The sequence below is a fragment of the Canis lupus genome, chromosome 33, assembly GCF_011100685.1.
Source record: "Canis lupus familiaris isolate Mischka breed German Shepherd chromosome 33, alternate assembly UU_Cfam_GSD_1.0, whole genome shotgun sequence".
NCBI lineage: Eukaryota > Metazoa > Chordata > Mammalia > Carnivora > Canidae > Canis > Canis lupus.
This window is the reverse complement of record NC_049254.1, coordinates 28546625-28561701: the sequence shown is the minus strand read 5'-3', so window position 1 is coordinate 28561701 and position 15077 is coordinate 28546625. Positions and strand designations below refer to the sequence as shown.

General features: G+C 48.2%; 1 protein-coding gene across 1 annotated transcript in view; it reads left to right on the top strand.

Moving 5' to 3' along the window:
- ITGB5 (integrin subunit beta 5) overlaps nt 1-15077 on the top strand; it is a 115679-nt gene that overhangs the window by 46293 nt on the left and 54309 nt on the right. The gene's annotated exons all lie outside the window — the stretch shown is intronic.

Sequence of the window (15077 nt, the reverse complement as noted above, 5' to 3'; positions counted from 1 at the left end):
GGAGGGACATCTCGGAACTGTCACCAGGGCAGGGATGGGAGCTTCTGTCTCTCTCTCTGTCCCCCAAAACACGGCTGCCGTGCCTGCTTCGAGGCTGTGTGCGCCCCTGGGCCTGCGGGGCTGATGAGGGCAGGGAAGAGCCCTCCTGGGGAGAGGGTGGGAGGCTCACTCCACCCTGGGCTGTGTTACCATGCCTGGTGAGGATGGCCCTGTTTCAGTTCAAGTTGCCGGCTCCCCTGTGCTTTAAATGGCCTTTGGCAAAGAGGGAAAGAGGCACGGATTGATTCTTGGGCTCTTCTGGCCCTGCTCTCTCTCCAAACCTCCACCCCGGGCCTCTGCATTCCAACCACGGTGACCTTGACTCCGTTATTTCTAACTCATGTAGGGAGGGCCCTTTGCACATGCTGTTTCCTCTGTTTGCAATACTCCTACTGTATTCCTGCTTTTCTTTCTTTTCCTTTTTTATTTTTATTTTTTTTGATTAATAAACTCTATTTTGGGGACAACTGGGTAGCTCAGCGGTTGAGCGTCTGCCTTCGGCCTAGGGCATGATCCTGGGAGTTCTGGGATCGAGTCCTGCATCGGGCTCCCTGCACGGAGCCTGCTTCTCCCTCTGCCTGTGTCTCTGCTTCTCTCTCTGTGTCTCGCATGAATAAATAAAATCGATCAATCAGTCAATCAATCAAACTCTGTTTTGTTTAAGAGCAGATTTAGGTTCAGAGCAAAATAGAAGAGAAAATACAGAGTTTCCATTTACCTCCTATTCTTGCCGCCCTCCCTTCCAGCCCCACGCCACCCCACCACCATCAACATCCCCCACCAGAGTGGTATATTTGTTACAATCCATGAACCAGCAATGACACATCGTTATCAGCCAAAGACCATAGTCGACTCTGTGTTCACTCTTGGTATAGTTCTATGGATTTGGACGCACGTACAATGACATGTTTCCACCATTGTTGTACCATACGGAACAGCTTCACTGCCCTAAAAATCCTCTTTGCTTCGCCTCTTCATCCCTCCCTTCTTCCCCTCAAACCTGCTTTTCTTTGACTGTCTAATCTCTGCCTACTTATGCATCAGACTTCCACTTACTCGTCTATGCATCGAGGAAGCCCGATTGAGCCTCCTGATGAGGTCAGAGCACCAGGCCCTTGGTCACTTCTACTCTGGTTACCATTTTATTTGTATTTGAGCCACTCTTTGATGTCTGCCTCCCCTTTGAGACAGTAAGCCCCCTGAAGGCAGGGACCCAATCTCTTTTCTCACTACCATATTTCCCTAGCACCCAGCACATTGCCTGACACATAACAGGACCCTCTTAAACATTTGGTGAGTAAACAGATGCCTTGTTCTCACAGATTCATTAATGTTTCTAAGTTCAGGAACCTGGCAGGTCCACCTGGCTCCAAGCCCATCCGCCCTCCTGTTGGACCAGGCTGCCTCCATGTCATTTACTGCACTGTGTATGCATCCATTAAAGAGAACCAGAAGCCCCATTGTTGGCCATACTTCCAGCTCAGAAAGTAGTTATCGAGTGCCCAGTGCGTGTTCAGGGGCAGGTGCGGTGGAGAAAACTGAAGAAAAATGGGAAAAAGTCCCTATCCTTGGGGTTTGATTTGAGCTTGCAGATCCACCAGTAGGTAATAAACAACCTATGTGTAAACATTAGCGGGAACCATGTGAAGTTACTGATACTTGATGATCAATGGTACTTGATACTTGACTAATAGTTTCTGCTAAAAAAAATAGGAACTTCATGTGGTTCAGCTTCACGCATTCCAAATACTTCTCTTCTTCCATTTGGATTGGACTGTCCCGTAGAGTCTACATCAGACACGATCTGTTGCATGTTATTGGGCTTGGGCTCGAAGGGAATGTCTAAATCCTGACTCACAGGCCAAGATTTCTTTCCCCAAGGAAAGAAATATTACACTTTTGCCCTCCTTAGGTTTAACCGCAGAACAGATTTTTTAAAAAAAATGTTCATTGCGAAGTACGGATGGAAGCAGGAAAAACAACTAATGGGAACATAATTATTGTTATAAAGTGACAGAAATAGACTTGAATGTGAGCACGATTGGGGGGGCCAATCAGAACTCACCCCTGTTGTCCTCATGGGCCGGTGTCCATGGCTCCCAAGTTCAGAACTGCTGTGGGATCTGCCTGCCGGCTGGTCAGACAAACCCCCTTTTCCTTCCTCATTTTCTCCCCCAATCTTGTTCTCCCTCCCAGTACTTGCCGGAAAGGGTAAGGTACAGTGATTTGTTACTACTTTTGAAGACTGCTGAGTGGGTACGGTGTGCAGACTCTGTGTTAGGGGCTGTGAGGATGCCCGGATGAATGAGCCACAGCACCTGTACCTGTGAGCATCACTCGGGCTGGAAGACAGGTGCTTGTCCGACAACCTGCGGTACCAGCAGAGCACACAGCGGAGTGCCCAGAGCTGGCCCCTTAGGACCTACTGACTGAATCACAACGTTCCTCTCCCTCAAGGGGTCACCTCCTTCTCCTTGCCTCTGGGTCTCCCATACTGATGAAGTTATTGATTACCATTGGTTCAGTGCTTTGTGAGAGCCAGGCTTCATGCCAAGTACTTCAAAGGGCTCATTTTACTTCATCCTCGGAATGTGGTTTTAGTGTCCCCTTTTGACGAAGAAACAAGCCTGGAAAGGTTGAGTAATTTCTCAAGGTTCTGGCAGCTAGAAACGAGAGAGCCAGAGATGGAACTGTGCCCACTCACCTGCCTCCGAGGTGGGAGTTCTTCCCCTTGATGTTAAGAGTGCCTGCTGACCGTTGTGGTCACGCAGGGGCAGAGCAGTGGGAGGCGTGTGCTCCTGAAGACAGCGAGTCTCCATCCAAGGAACCATTATAATTTCCCACACGAGGAGGACCGAAACAGTCCTCGGGGAACACGGTTGTACGTGCTGCTGTTCTCTGGAGCTAAGAGTTTCTTGTTTATCAGGAAACAGTTACAACGTGGCTCTGTCGGCCCTGAGGACTTTCCAGGGAGCCCACTAGTGCCATCCCACGGTCAGAGCACCGATGCGCGAGCGCAGTGAGCCCTTGGCTTCCCTGTCTGTAAAATGGGACTTCGACTATCTGCCTTCTCATCCATAATTCAGGGCTCTACTCACAGCGCTGTGGCGAGACACTTTTCCAGATGGTGGGTCTTTTCTAGCAGTGAGGGAGCGAGTGGGTGATGGGTGACTCGTCAGTGCGGACGGAGGCCCATGGGCTGTATCAATACCTCCACTTTAATTAGATTGATCTTGAGGTCAGAAGACCCAGTCATGGGACACCCGGGTGGCTCAGTGGTTGAGTGCCTGTCTTCAACTCAGGGCGTGATCCCCAGGGTCCTGGGATCGAGTCCTGCATTGGGCATCCCATGGGGAGCCTGCCTCTCCCTCTGCCTGTGTCTCTGCCTCTCTCTGTGTGTCTCCCATGAATAAATAAATAAAATCTTTAAAAAAAAAGAAGAAGAAGACCCAGTTCTGTAAAGGTAGTGTTTCCATCCTCACTGAACATGCTCCTGGGATGACATATGGATTCCAAGCCGCCTTGTGTTTGAACACCGTGTACCAGAGAGTGTTGGGAGTGTCGCCTCCAAACAAGCAGGCCAGCCCACGTTCATTCGGGCGGGACATCAGCTTTCCTCACGTTCCCAGGAAACAGCAGTCCAGGCTCTCCCTGGCACTCTCCCGTAGGGGCATTCTTGAGGCCACCCTTCTCGCTGGTCATGCCCTGTTATGGTCCCTGTGTGTACGCAGGTTGCTCTGAGATGGATCTGGGGACTGACAGACCTAATGGGAGCCCAGTGTCAGCCCTGTCTTCCTCTGTGAGGTCAGATCACATCTGGGGAACTGCCTGTGCCCAGGGGGCTGTGTTTAAGACACATGTTGACGGTGAAAGAACAGAGGACGGTGAGTAAGTGGCTGCTGCTGGGCTTGGAAACCAAATCTTAGGAGCAGTGGTTAAAGGTCAAGCAGGAGGAGAGATACCAGGGAAGAAGCATCATTGACCTCAGACATCATTGTGGAAGAGGGAGTAGACTCCCGCGGCTGTTCTGAAGGGTGGGAGGTGTGCTGGGGCAGCTGCCAGGAAGTAGGGTCAAGTTCAAGGTAAGGAGGAGTTCTCTAACCAAGATCTCTGCTCAGCAGCGGAGTAGGTTGCCAGATGGGGCAGTGAATGTGTGCAGGGTCCCCCCTGCCCTTGGGGTGGGGACACCAGAGGATGGCTCCTCGCATGGGGCAGGAGCGAGGACAAGACCACCTCTGGGATTCCTCCCAAACTTCAGGTGCCGTGTATTTCCTGTGAGTCAGTTTTGTGCCCCGTCACCGCTAGTGTGTGTGGTCTTGGAGTAGTCCGTTCCGGCCGGTCTTCTGTGGCTCCTAGCAGTGCACCCCCTAAGCGGCATTTGTGTTTGGCTACCATCACCGTGAACTCCACCATGCATGCTCAATTGTGTGCCAAGCACAGCTTCCTTTGACCCGGTGCCTAGAAAAGCTTTCCCTGCCCCCAGTGGCCTTTCCGTGGAGCCACCTTGCCATGGGGTAAAAGCCTGGGTACAGTGGGGAGCTGTTCAGGGAGACCCAGGGACAGATTGGAGGTTAGCAGGGGAGATGGAGCCTTTTTTTTTTTTTAACGTTTAATTATTTATTCAAGAGAGGGAGGTAGGAGGGGCAGGGGAGAGGAAAAGAATCTGGAGCAGACTCAGAGCAGACCTCAACACGGGGCTCCGGCTCATGACCCTGGGATCATGACCTGAGCTGACACCAGAGTTGGAGGCCTCACCGACTGAGCCACCCAGGTGCCCCTGGAAGCTTATTCGTGATCTCTTGAGTGACCTTCCTCGTTTGTCCGACTTTGCAGTCCCTGATGATGACAGAGAAGCCACATCCTCTGCTGCCCAGTCCCCATGCTGTCCTGGGCCAGAAGTCAGAAGTAAACAAGCCAGCAAATTTGTCTTCACTCTTGGGAGGAGCCAGTTTTATTTTTTTCTCCAGGCCAGGAAGGCCTGGTCTGCCCTCTCCGTTCCCGCTTCCCCATCTTGCAGGGACTCCTGTCACAGAGCCCCAGGTCCCCCTGACTGACTCTCAGGCCTGGCTGCCCGGTTTCCCCGTGACCATCCCCGCTGTCTGCCCGCCTCTCCCAGCTCCTGCTTCTGCAGCTCGTAGCAGACAGCAAGCGATGCCGTAGCCATCGGTGCTTCCCATATTTAGGCATTTGAACGAAGATGTTTGTTAGATTGGGAAGCATACGAGATAGCTGGTGGAATTGTGAGGGATGTGGTCAAAGCTTCTGGCCTTGCCAGGGAGGGTTTCGGTGCCCGGCTCCGACTTTGTATGCTCATTTGCTCGCTCTTCACTGAGTGCCGAGCGCGGGGCGGCTGCAGTGCTCTTGTGATTCCAGGGCTGGGGCTCTGAACCCCTCTCTCTCTTCCCTCAGCTCCAGATCTCTGCTGCCGAGGACAAATTCCCTACTGAATTTTCCACCCTGGGAAAGTCCTCTCTGGCCCCAGGCCCAGTGAGACGGGTCCCTACAGAATTGGAGGGTTGGCCTCCAGGGACATTGGGTCAGCGATTTGGGGCTTGGTGACAGCTCCCTCAGCCACTCCTTACCCCTGACACACACCCACAGTCCCTGGGTGGCTGCTTTCCACCTAATCAGTCACCTACCCGTGTAGACTGCCTTCCGGAGCAGCCGGGCCACACTGCGTCACCGTCACACGTCCCTGCATGGTGGAGGGAAGAGGCCAGGAGGAAGGTGGGCCTCCGGCTGTGCCCACTCGTCTACAGCATTTAGGAGGTGAAGGGAAAATTTTGGAAATCGTGGGTAGCCTTGCCCGAGGGCTGTGGCTCGGCGTAGGAATGGACAGCGTGGGACTGGCCAGTGCTGGTGGCGGACTAGAGATGACAAAGATAATAACGAGGTTTCTAGAGAAGGTGTTGTCAGAAACGGGGAAGCCTGGAGGGGCGGTTGAAGGGGGTAAGGATGGTGCTGCATCTTCAGATGAGCTGAATTCCAGGTGACGGCAGACCTAGGAACAAAGCTCAGGAGAGAGGTCAGGTGCAGGGTGTGATGGCCAGTCATCCAAGCAGATCTCTACAAATGGGAGGAGGGGCGGGGCGTGTTAACCATTGACCTCAGCCACCTGCTGGGAGAGCAACCGGAGGGGCAGGGGTAGGACAGTGTAGGGGGCCCCAAAGGAGCTCCGAGTGGGCACAGAAGCCCCAGGAGCGAGGCCTGCAGTGGCCATGGGATTGGTTCTTTTCCTTGGCTGCACATGGGGCTCCTCCGGGGAGCTTTAAAAACCCTGAGGGCCGGGTAGCAGGTCAAGCCCAGGGAGAGGAGGACCCCTGCGCATTAGTACTGGGGAAGCTCCCCTACAGGACCCGAAAGTGCAACCACAGCAGAGGACCGTGGGTGCACGCGGGAAGGACACAGGATCCGGGAACTGCTGTCTGGGGGTCACATGGAGAGATCTGATGAGAAGAAATCATGGAGAGGGCAGCCCCGGTGGCTCAGCGGTTTAGCGCCGCCTTGAGCCCAGGGCCTGATCCTGGAGACCCAGGATCGAGTCCCACTCGGGCTCCCCGCAGGGATCCCGCTTCTCCCTCTGCCTGGGTCTCTGCCTCTCTCTCTGTGTCATCAATCAATCAATCAATCATAAAAAAAAATATCGTGGAGAGCAAATAGAAGCCCTGAATCTGCCAGTCTTAGAAAAGAGAGAGAAACAAGTGAGATGGGCAGCGTAGCTGGGTCACAGGAAGAGTTATTCTCAGCTGGTCATGAGCTGGTCATTTTAGGCACATGGAAAAGGAACGGAAGAGGGAATGACAGATGGAACAAACTCGGGGTGGGAGGAGCCCTCCTTTGGGGACAGAGAGCTCAGAGAGGCCAGGAGGATGCCCCTCTGACTGAAAGGCGTCCTCGGGCTGCGGGACCAGACCCTGCGAGCCGCTGGGAGGACACGAGGCCGCAAGCCCTGTTACCTGTCTCTCTTGGTGATGAAAAAGGTGGGGTCCCCCCCCGAGTGGGTGCAGGGATGGGGCTTGGAAGGCCGAAAGAGACATTGTGGCGAATTTGATGTGGATCTGAGCCCCAACCAGAGGGAGTTAAATGAATCGTGGCCTTGGCCAGGTGCCAGAGGTCTTGCTTCCGAATCTGGTCTATTTCCACCCGCCCAGCCCCTGCCATTTTCCTCCAGGGCTGACCTCTGTGGCATCTGATGAAACCGACTTTGAAATATTTTGTTTTTAGTCTGAGACATGGAGGAAAAAACATTTTTTAAAGGATTTTATTTATTTATTAGAGAGAGAGCACGAGCAGGGGGTGATGGGAAAGGAGAGGGAGAAGAGACTCCGCACGGAGCAGGGAGGCCGACTCGGGGCTCTATCCCAGGACCTTGGGATCGTGACCTGAGCCGAGGGCAGTTGCTTAACCAGCTGAGCCACCCACGCACACCAAGACATGGAGAAAATTTAGCTAAATACATAGGTCTGGGGTTTGTTTTTTTTTTTCCCTCTTAAAATGATTTTTTTTTTCCTAAAAAGAAAATATATTCAATCTAAAAGTATAGAAAATGCAGATGAGGGATGCCTGGGTGGCTCAGCGGTTCAGCATCTGCCTTTGGCTCAGGTCATGATCCTGGGGTCTGGGGTCGAGTCCCACATCGGGCTCCCTGCATGGAGCCTGCTTCTCCCTCTGCCTGTGTCTCTGCCTTTCTCTGTGTGTCTCTCATAAATAAATAAATAAAATCTCTTTAAAAAAAAAAAAAGAAAATGCAGATGAGCAGAAAGGGGAATAAACATTACCCATGACCCTGCAGTGCAAAAGCAAGATTGTGTGCTTCTGAATTACAGACTTAAGGCACAGCTTCGTAACTCCACGGAAATAACGAGGACAGTCGTGGTCTGTGCCCCTCCTCTGTCACCCTCCCAAGGGCCCCCCGTTCAGTCGGTTTTATAGGATTTGCATTTTAGAGAAGAAAAGTGGTCCTGGGCAAGATTGAGCAATTTGCCCCAGGCCAGAGAGACAAGCTGAGGCAGGTGTGGGGCCCACGGGAGGCTGGCCGGGGACAGCCCCCTACGCCTGCCCTGCTGCCACCAAACGCAGGAACGTGTCCAGGCCGCGCTCCCCGGCACATTCCTGACATTTGTTCTGTTCATGTCATTTCTTGTATTTTAGAATCTTTATGAACAAACCAAGTCTTCTTTACACAAAACAGCTTTATTGAGATCTAACTGATGTACAATAAACTACACATATGGAAAACGTACAGCTTGAGCGATGTTGACGCGTTCACACCCCACCCGTGAGAGAGACGCACATGTCTCTATACACTGCGGTTGAGATAATGAGCGTATCTTTCTCTCCCTGGTGAGTGTTTGTGCTCCTTCATCATTTCTCCCTCCTGTGTGTCCTGCTCCACACCCCAGGCAGCCACTATACATTAGTTTGCATTTGGCTAAACTTGTATCGGTTGAGTATATATATATATATATGTATGTATACTTGTTTGGCCTGGTCTATTTCACTGAGCACAGTTATTTTGAGATTTTTCTATGCTGTCAAGTGTCTCCATCCTTTCCTTTTGTCACTGAGTAGAACTCTATTGAATGGATGGACCATAGCTTGTTTATCCGTCTACCTGTTGGCAGATACTTGGGTTGTTTTCGAGATCTGGTCGTTTTTGCCTGTTAACATTGAGCCCCTTTAAATGTCCGTGTTCCAGTGTTTGTGTGGATGTTTGCCTTTATTTCTTTCATTTTTCTAGCTGGGAGTGGATTTACTGGGTCATCTGGTGGGTGGTTAACTTTTTTAAGAAACTACCGACTGTTTTCCAAAGTACACTTACCCTTTCCCATTCCTAGCGGCAGTGTGTACTCCACATCTCCATCGACATTCGACGTGGTCGATCTTTTTCATTTCAGCTGTTCTGTTAGGTGTGCAGGAGACTCTCACTATGGTTTGAATTCAAGTCTTTTTTAAACTTTCCAGTATGCAGTACTTCATCGTCGCTGTGATGGTTGTGGAGCCTCCCCAATCAAGCAGTGAAAGGTGAAGAGAAGAAATGTAGAGATTACTAGTGGTCTGAGAGTAATAACTATAGACTTTTCTTTTGTAGCCCCCTCTTTTATGTGCTAAGGGCTTTTTAATATGTTATGTCTACATCTAACATCAACCCTGCAGAATAGGATTTCCTCCATTTTACAGATGAAGAAGCCAAGGCTGAGAGAGGTGTCTCAGTTCGAGCAGAGCAGGTTTGGCCTCAGCCTCATCAGAAGCTCATGTCCTCTGGCTCCCACACCGCATCCATTTTGTAGCTATTCTTTCTTTGTTTTTGTTTTTCGTTTTTTTTTAAATATTTTTTAAAGATTTTATTTATTTATTCATTAGAGACACAGAGACAGAGGCAGAGACACAGACAGAGAGAGAAGCAGGCTCCCTGCAGGGAGCCTAATGTGGGACTTGATCCCAGGACCCTGGGATCACGACCTGAGCCCAAGGCAGATGCTCAACCGCTGAGCCACCCAGGTGCCCCGCTATTCTTTCTTTGAAAAGAACCTCCCACTTTCCCACTATTGCCGTCTGCCCCAAACATGGAAAACAGAACGTAAGCCTTCAAAATAGTCCAAGCCTTCAAAATAGTCCAGGCAGACGGTAGGGAAATTATTTCTAATGTAAATTCACTGTGGAGTCACTGCTTATATAATCTGAGCCCAAAAGCCTGGGTGAATGAATAAGCATGTCCTGACTCATTCCCTGCAGCCCGACCTCTGGGCCAAGTTTGTTAACGTCACTTACATAACAAGAGTCCACTTCAGAGAAAACAGAATTATTATTATTATGCTGTGCCGTTCTTTGTTTGTAGAGCTATTTCTGTTTCAGATGCAACCTTTCAATTTAACTAACATTTATCTTGGACCCAGCGGTCATTAGCTGAGAGCCTGCTAAGTATTTTAATGAATTCTTAAATTTATCCCCCACCCCCCACACACACATACACCCCTATTACTAACAAGAAGAATATTTTTGAGGTGTTAAATGAATTGGTCAAAGCTGCACAGGTGATTCAGGGATGGCAACGAAGGGAAATGGCTCTCTTGGGCACCCAGGTTCTCCGTTGCCCTGTGTCCTGGGGGCCAGCCTTCTTGAGGTTCCTACAAGCTTCCTCCGGGAAGCTGGCGTGGAAGAAAAGAAGATGGAAACAGTTGAACAACAGATCAGCATTTGAAACCCGGTCTTGTGAAAGTAGTACTTGCTTGTGAAAGACAGCTGGGGGGACAGTGGTTAAAAGAGGATGATCCTGCCTGTCTTCTCACCCCTAACCCCAATCTGGTGCATGTTGTTTCAGTTGCTCTTACTCTCTCTTTCATAGAAAGTAATGCTCATTTCTCACATGGTTTGCAATCCCACCCGCCATCATCACATTGGATGCTTTGTTTTCCACTTAATGTTACACATGTTTATACATAATTTCATACTTTTTTATCATTTCTAATGGCCAGAGAGGAGGTATCTCTGTTTACTTAACCATTCCTGAATGGGAGGGCATTCACATCTTTCCCTGCGTGTCACTACTGCTGAAAATACTGCTGTGTGTATTTCAGAAAGCTTCTTGCAGATGGAGTCCCTTGAAGTCGAATCCCTGAGTCTAAAGATTTTTTTTTTTTTTTGAGAGAGAGAGTGAGAGAGAGCATGAACAGGGGGAGGGAGAGGGAGAAGCAGACTCCCCACTGAGCAGGGATCCCGATGTGGGGCTCAGTCCCAGGACCCCAGGACCATGATCTGAGCTGAAGGCCGACGCTTCACCGACTGAGCCACCCAGGGGCCCCTAGATGTATCCTTCTTGAAGGGTTTTTTTGTTTGTTTGTTTGTTTGTTTGAGGTCCAGTTATTGAGGGATGATTTACCCAGAGTAAAATTCACCCTTTTAGGTGAAAGTCTTCCAGCCAGGGGATCCCTGGGTGGCTCAGCGGTTTAGCCCCTGCCTTCAGCCCAGGACGAGATGCTAGAATCCCGGGATCGAGTCCCACGTCGGGCTCCCTGCATGGAGCCTGCTTCTCCCTCTGCCTGTGTCTCTGTCTCTCTCTCTCACTCTGTGTCTCTCATGAATAAATAAATAAAATCTTTTTTAAAAAAAAAAAAAAAAGAAAGAACGTCTTCTAGCCAAGTCTATAGTGAAGAGAGAGATTATTTCCCTCACCCCAGAAAGTTTCCAAGCATCCCTTTGTTGCTGAGCTCTCCCTTTACCCTCTGCCTTTGGCAACTACCAATTTGTGTCTGTCTCTATATTTTTGTCCTTTCCCAAGTATCATATGAATGGAGTTAGACAGTAGGTTGCATTTGGAGTCAGGCTTTTCTCATTTATCATCATCACGCTTTGGCGATTCCTCCAAGTTGTGTGTATCAGTAGCCTTGTTCCTTTTTGCTCAGAATAGTACTCCCTTGTATAGATGTACTGCATTGTATCCCTCTGTTCACCACTTGATGTACATTTGTTTCTAGTTTTGGATGATTATGAATAGCTGCTATAAATATTAGCATAGGGGGGCACCTGGCTGGCTGTCAGTAGAGCATCCGATTTTGGGGTTGTGAATTCAAGCCCCGTGTTGGACGTAGAGATTTCTTAAAAATAAAATCTTAAAAAAAAATATATTGGGGATCCCTGGGTGGCGCAGCGGTTTGGCGCCTGCCTTTGGCCCAGGGCGCGATCCTGGAGACCCGGGATCGAATCCCACATTGGGCTCCCGGTGCATGGAGCCTGCTTCTCCCTCTGCCTGTGTCTCTGCGCCTCTCTCTCTCTCTGTGACTATCATAAATAAATAAAAATTTAAAAAAAAAAAATAAAAAAATAAAAAAAATAAAAAAAAATAAAAAAAAATATATTTACATAGAAATTTTCATGTGAGCATAGGGTTTCGTTTCTCTTGGGTAAATACCAAAGAAGGGGATTGCTAGGTGGATGGAAAGTATATGTGCAACTTTATAAGAATCTGCCAAGCTGTTTCCGAATTTGCTGGAACATTTGTGTTCTCACCAGCAATTATGAGAGCTCTAGTCATACCACAGCCTTACCAGCACTTGTATTACCAGAGTTGGTGTTTCTGCCATTAAAATGACTATCTAGCGGCTATCTTATTGTGGTTTTAAGTGCATTTCCTTAATGACTAACGATGTTGAGGCGCCTTCCATGCACTTATTTTCATCCCTGTCTCTTCTTTGGTGAAATGTCTGTTCAAGTCGCTATCTTTTTATTTTTATTTTTTAAATATATTTTATTTATTTATTCATGAGAGACACAGAGAGAGGCAGAAACACAGGCAGAGGGAGAAGCAGGCTCCATGCAGGGAGCCCGACGTGGGACTCGATCCCCAAACTGGGATCCTGCCCTGAGCCAAAGGCAGACGCTCAACCACTGAGCCACCCAGGCGTCCCAGTCGCTATCTTTTTAAATTCAGTTGTTTTCTTTCTTTTTTTTTTTTTAATTCAGTTGTTTTCTTACTGATCTTGGAGTTCTTTACATATTCTGGATACAAGTTCTTTATCAGATTTTTTATTTCTTTGCAAATGTTTTCTCCCAGTCCGTGCCTTGCCATTTCATTTTCTTAATGGTATCTTTCAAAGAGCAGATGTTTTTAATTTTGATGAAGTCCAATTTACCAAATTTTATCCTGCGAATCATCTGATCTAAAAAACCTTTAGACTCTTCAAAGGTCACAAAGGTTTTCTCCTATCCCTTCAGAAGCTTTAAAGTCTTAGGTCTAGTTAATTTTTGTATACAGTAATAGGTATGGGTTGAGCTTCATTTTGTTTCCCACATGGATGTCTAACTGTTTCAGTACCTTCTATTGAATTGATATGTATGTGGGTCTATTTATCTCTGTCTTGCTCAACTGTCTATATGTTTACTGGGTATCTTGATTACTGTGACTTGATAATAAGCCTTGACCTTAGATAATGAGTCCCTCAACTTTGTTGTTTTTAGATTATTTGGCTAGTCTCCATTGTTTGCCTTTCCATATGAATTTTATTTATTTTTTATTTTTTTATTATTTATTATTTATATTTTTTATTTTATTAAAAAATTTTTAAAAAAAGATTTTATTTATTTAATCATGAAAGACACCCAGAGAGAGAGAGAGAGAGAGAGAGAGAGAGAGAGGCACAGGCACAGGCAGAGGAAGAAGCAGGCTCCATGCAGGGAGCCCGACATGGGACTCAATCCCGGGTCTCCTGGATCAGGCCCTGGGCCGAAGGCGGCGCTAAACTGCCGAGCCACCTGGGCTGCCTTATTTTTTTTATTATTTTTAAAATATTTTATTTACTTATTCATGAGAGATACACAGAGAGAGAGAGAGAGAGGCAGAGACACAGGCAGAGGGAGAAGCAGGCTCCACGCAGGGAACCCGATGCAGAACTCGATCCCAGGTCTCCAGGATCACATCCTGGGCCAAAGGCAGCACTAAACCGTTGAGCCACCTGGGTGCCCTCCATATGAATTTTAGATTCAACTTACCATTTTCTCAAAAAGCCCTTCTGGGCTTTTGATTGGGATTGTGTCAAGTTTATCAATCAATCTAGGGAGAAATGACATCTCAGCAACATTGATAGTTCTGATCCATGGAAACTATTTCTGTCCATTTTTTTAGGTCTCTGATTTTTTTTTTTCTAAAGATTTTATTTATTTACTCATGAGAAACACAGAGAGAGAGGCAGAGACACAGGCAGAAGGAGAAGCAGGCTCCCTGCGGGGAGCCTGATGCAGGACTGTACCCCAGGATCCTGGGATCACAACCTGAGCCAAAGGCAGATGCTCAACCACTGAGCCACCCAGGCATCCCTCTAATTTTCTTTAAGGTTCTTAATACACATTGTCAAATTAAAGATTGTTCTACTTTCTTGTCAGGGTGTTTAGCACATTGTTGTGTCCTCATGGATAACAGATTCACATTTTTCCTGCAAAAAGCACTGTTGATTTTCATTCTCTCTCTCTCTCTCTTTTTTTTTAAGAGATGGGGGAGCAGAGGGAGAGAGAGAATCTCAAGCAGGCTCCATGCCCAGCACAGAGCCTGAGGTGGGGCTCCATCTCACGACCTTGAGGTCATGATCTAAGCCAAAATCAAGAGACATCTAACTGACCGAGCCACCCAGGCGACCCTACACTCTCTTGATTATGCTTTATCTCTAAGCATCCTGCCCTCCCTTCCACACTCCATGGCTTACAATGTACTGCTTTATTTATCTCACCGTTTTAAACTCTATCAAAATCTAACGATATGTGCAGAAAACTATGTAAGAGTGCATCTTGGCAAATTTTCACAAGGTGGAAATACCAGATCAATGAGCAGAACGTCAGCAGCCACCCAGAAGCCTCCTTGCGACCCTCTTCAGTTATTAAATCCCCTCCCAGTCCTGCCGCCAAAGGGAACCACTGTCTCGACTTCTAACACCACACGTTAGTTTTGTCATGGCTTAGATTTCATTGCTGTCAGAGACCTTCTAGGTTGATTGTTCTAGGTCCCCAAATTGTGCTTGGCCTCCTCTTTGTGCCTTTGCTTGTACCTACAACACCCACCCACCCCCTTCTGCTTTCTCTTTCATTTCTTCTTCCAGCTTTCCTCCCTGCTCAGCTTGTTTCCTGTGCCCTGGGAAGACTTTCCCTCCTCCTCCTCCTCTCCCGTTTCCATTGACGTTGTATGTATCTTCCGTAGCGCCCTCATGATGTGTTGGAATTGTGTTTCCATTTGCCCATAAGCTCTTTGGGATTTGGAACAAGTTCTTCTGTGGACCCTGTGCTTTCCATAGGCCCTGGCACACAGCCAGAGGTCAGCAGTTATATGTTGGATGAATGTTGAGAGTCAAGGAGACTCATCCTCCAAAGGTTAGGTTCCTCCTCACAGGAGGCATCCTGCCCTCAGCCCTCATCGGCTTATCTTCAAACCCATTTTTTTCTCCCTCTCGTTAGTCTGACTTTTTTGTGATTTATTATTATTATTTTTTATTTCTATGCTGCTTTTGGAGCAAGGGAAAAAATAGTGTAGTTCTTTAAGGCTATTACACTCATCAGTA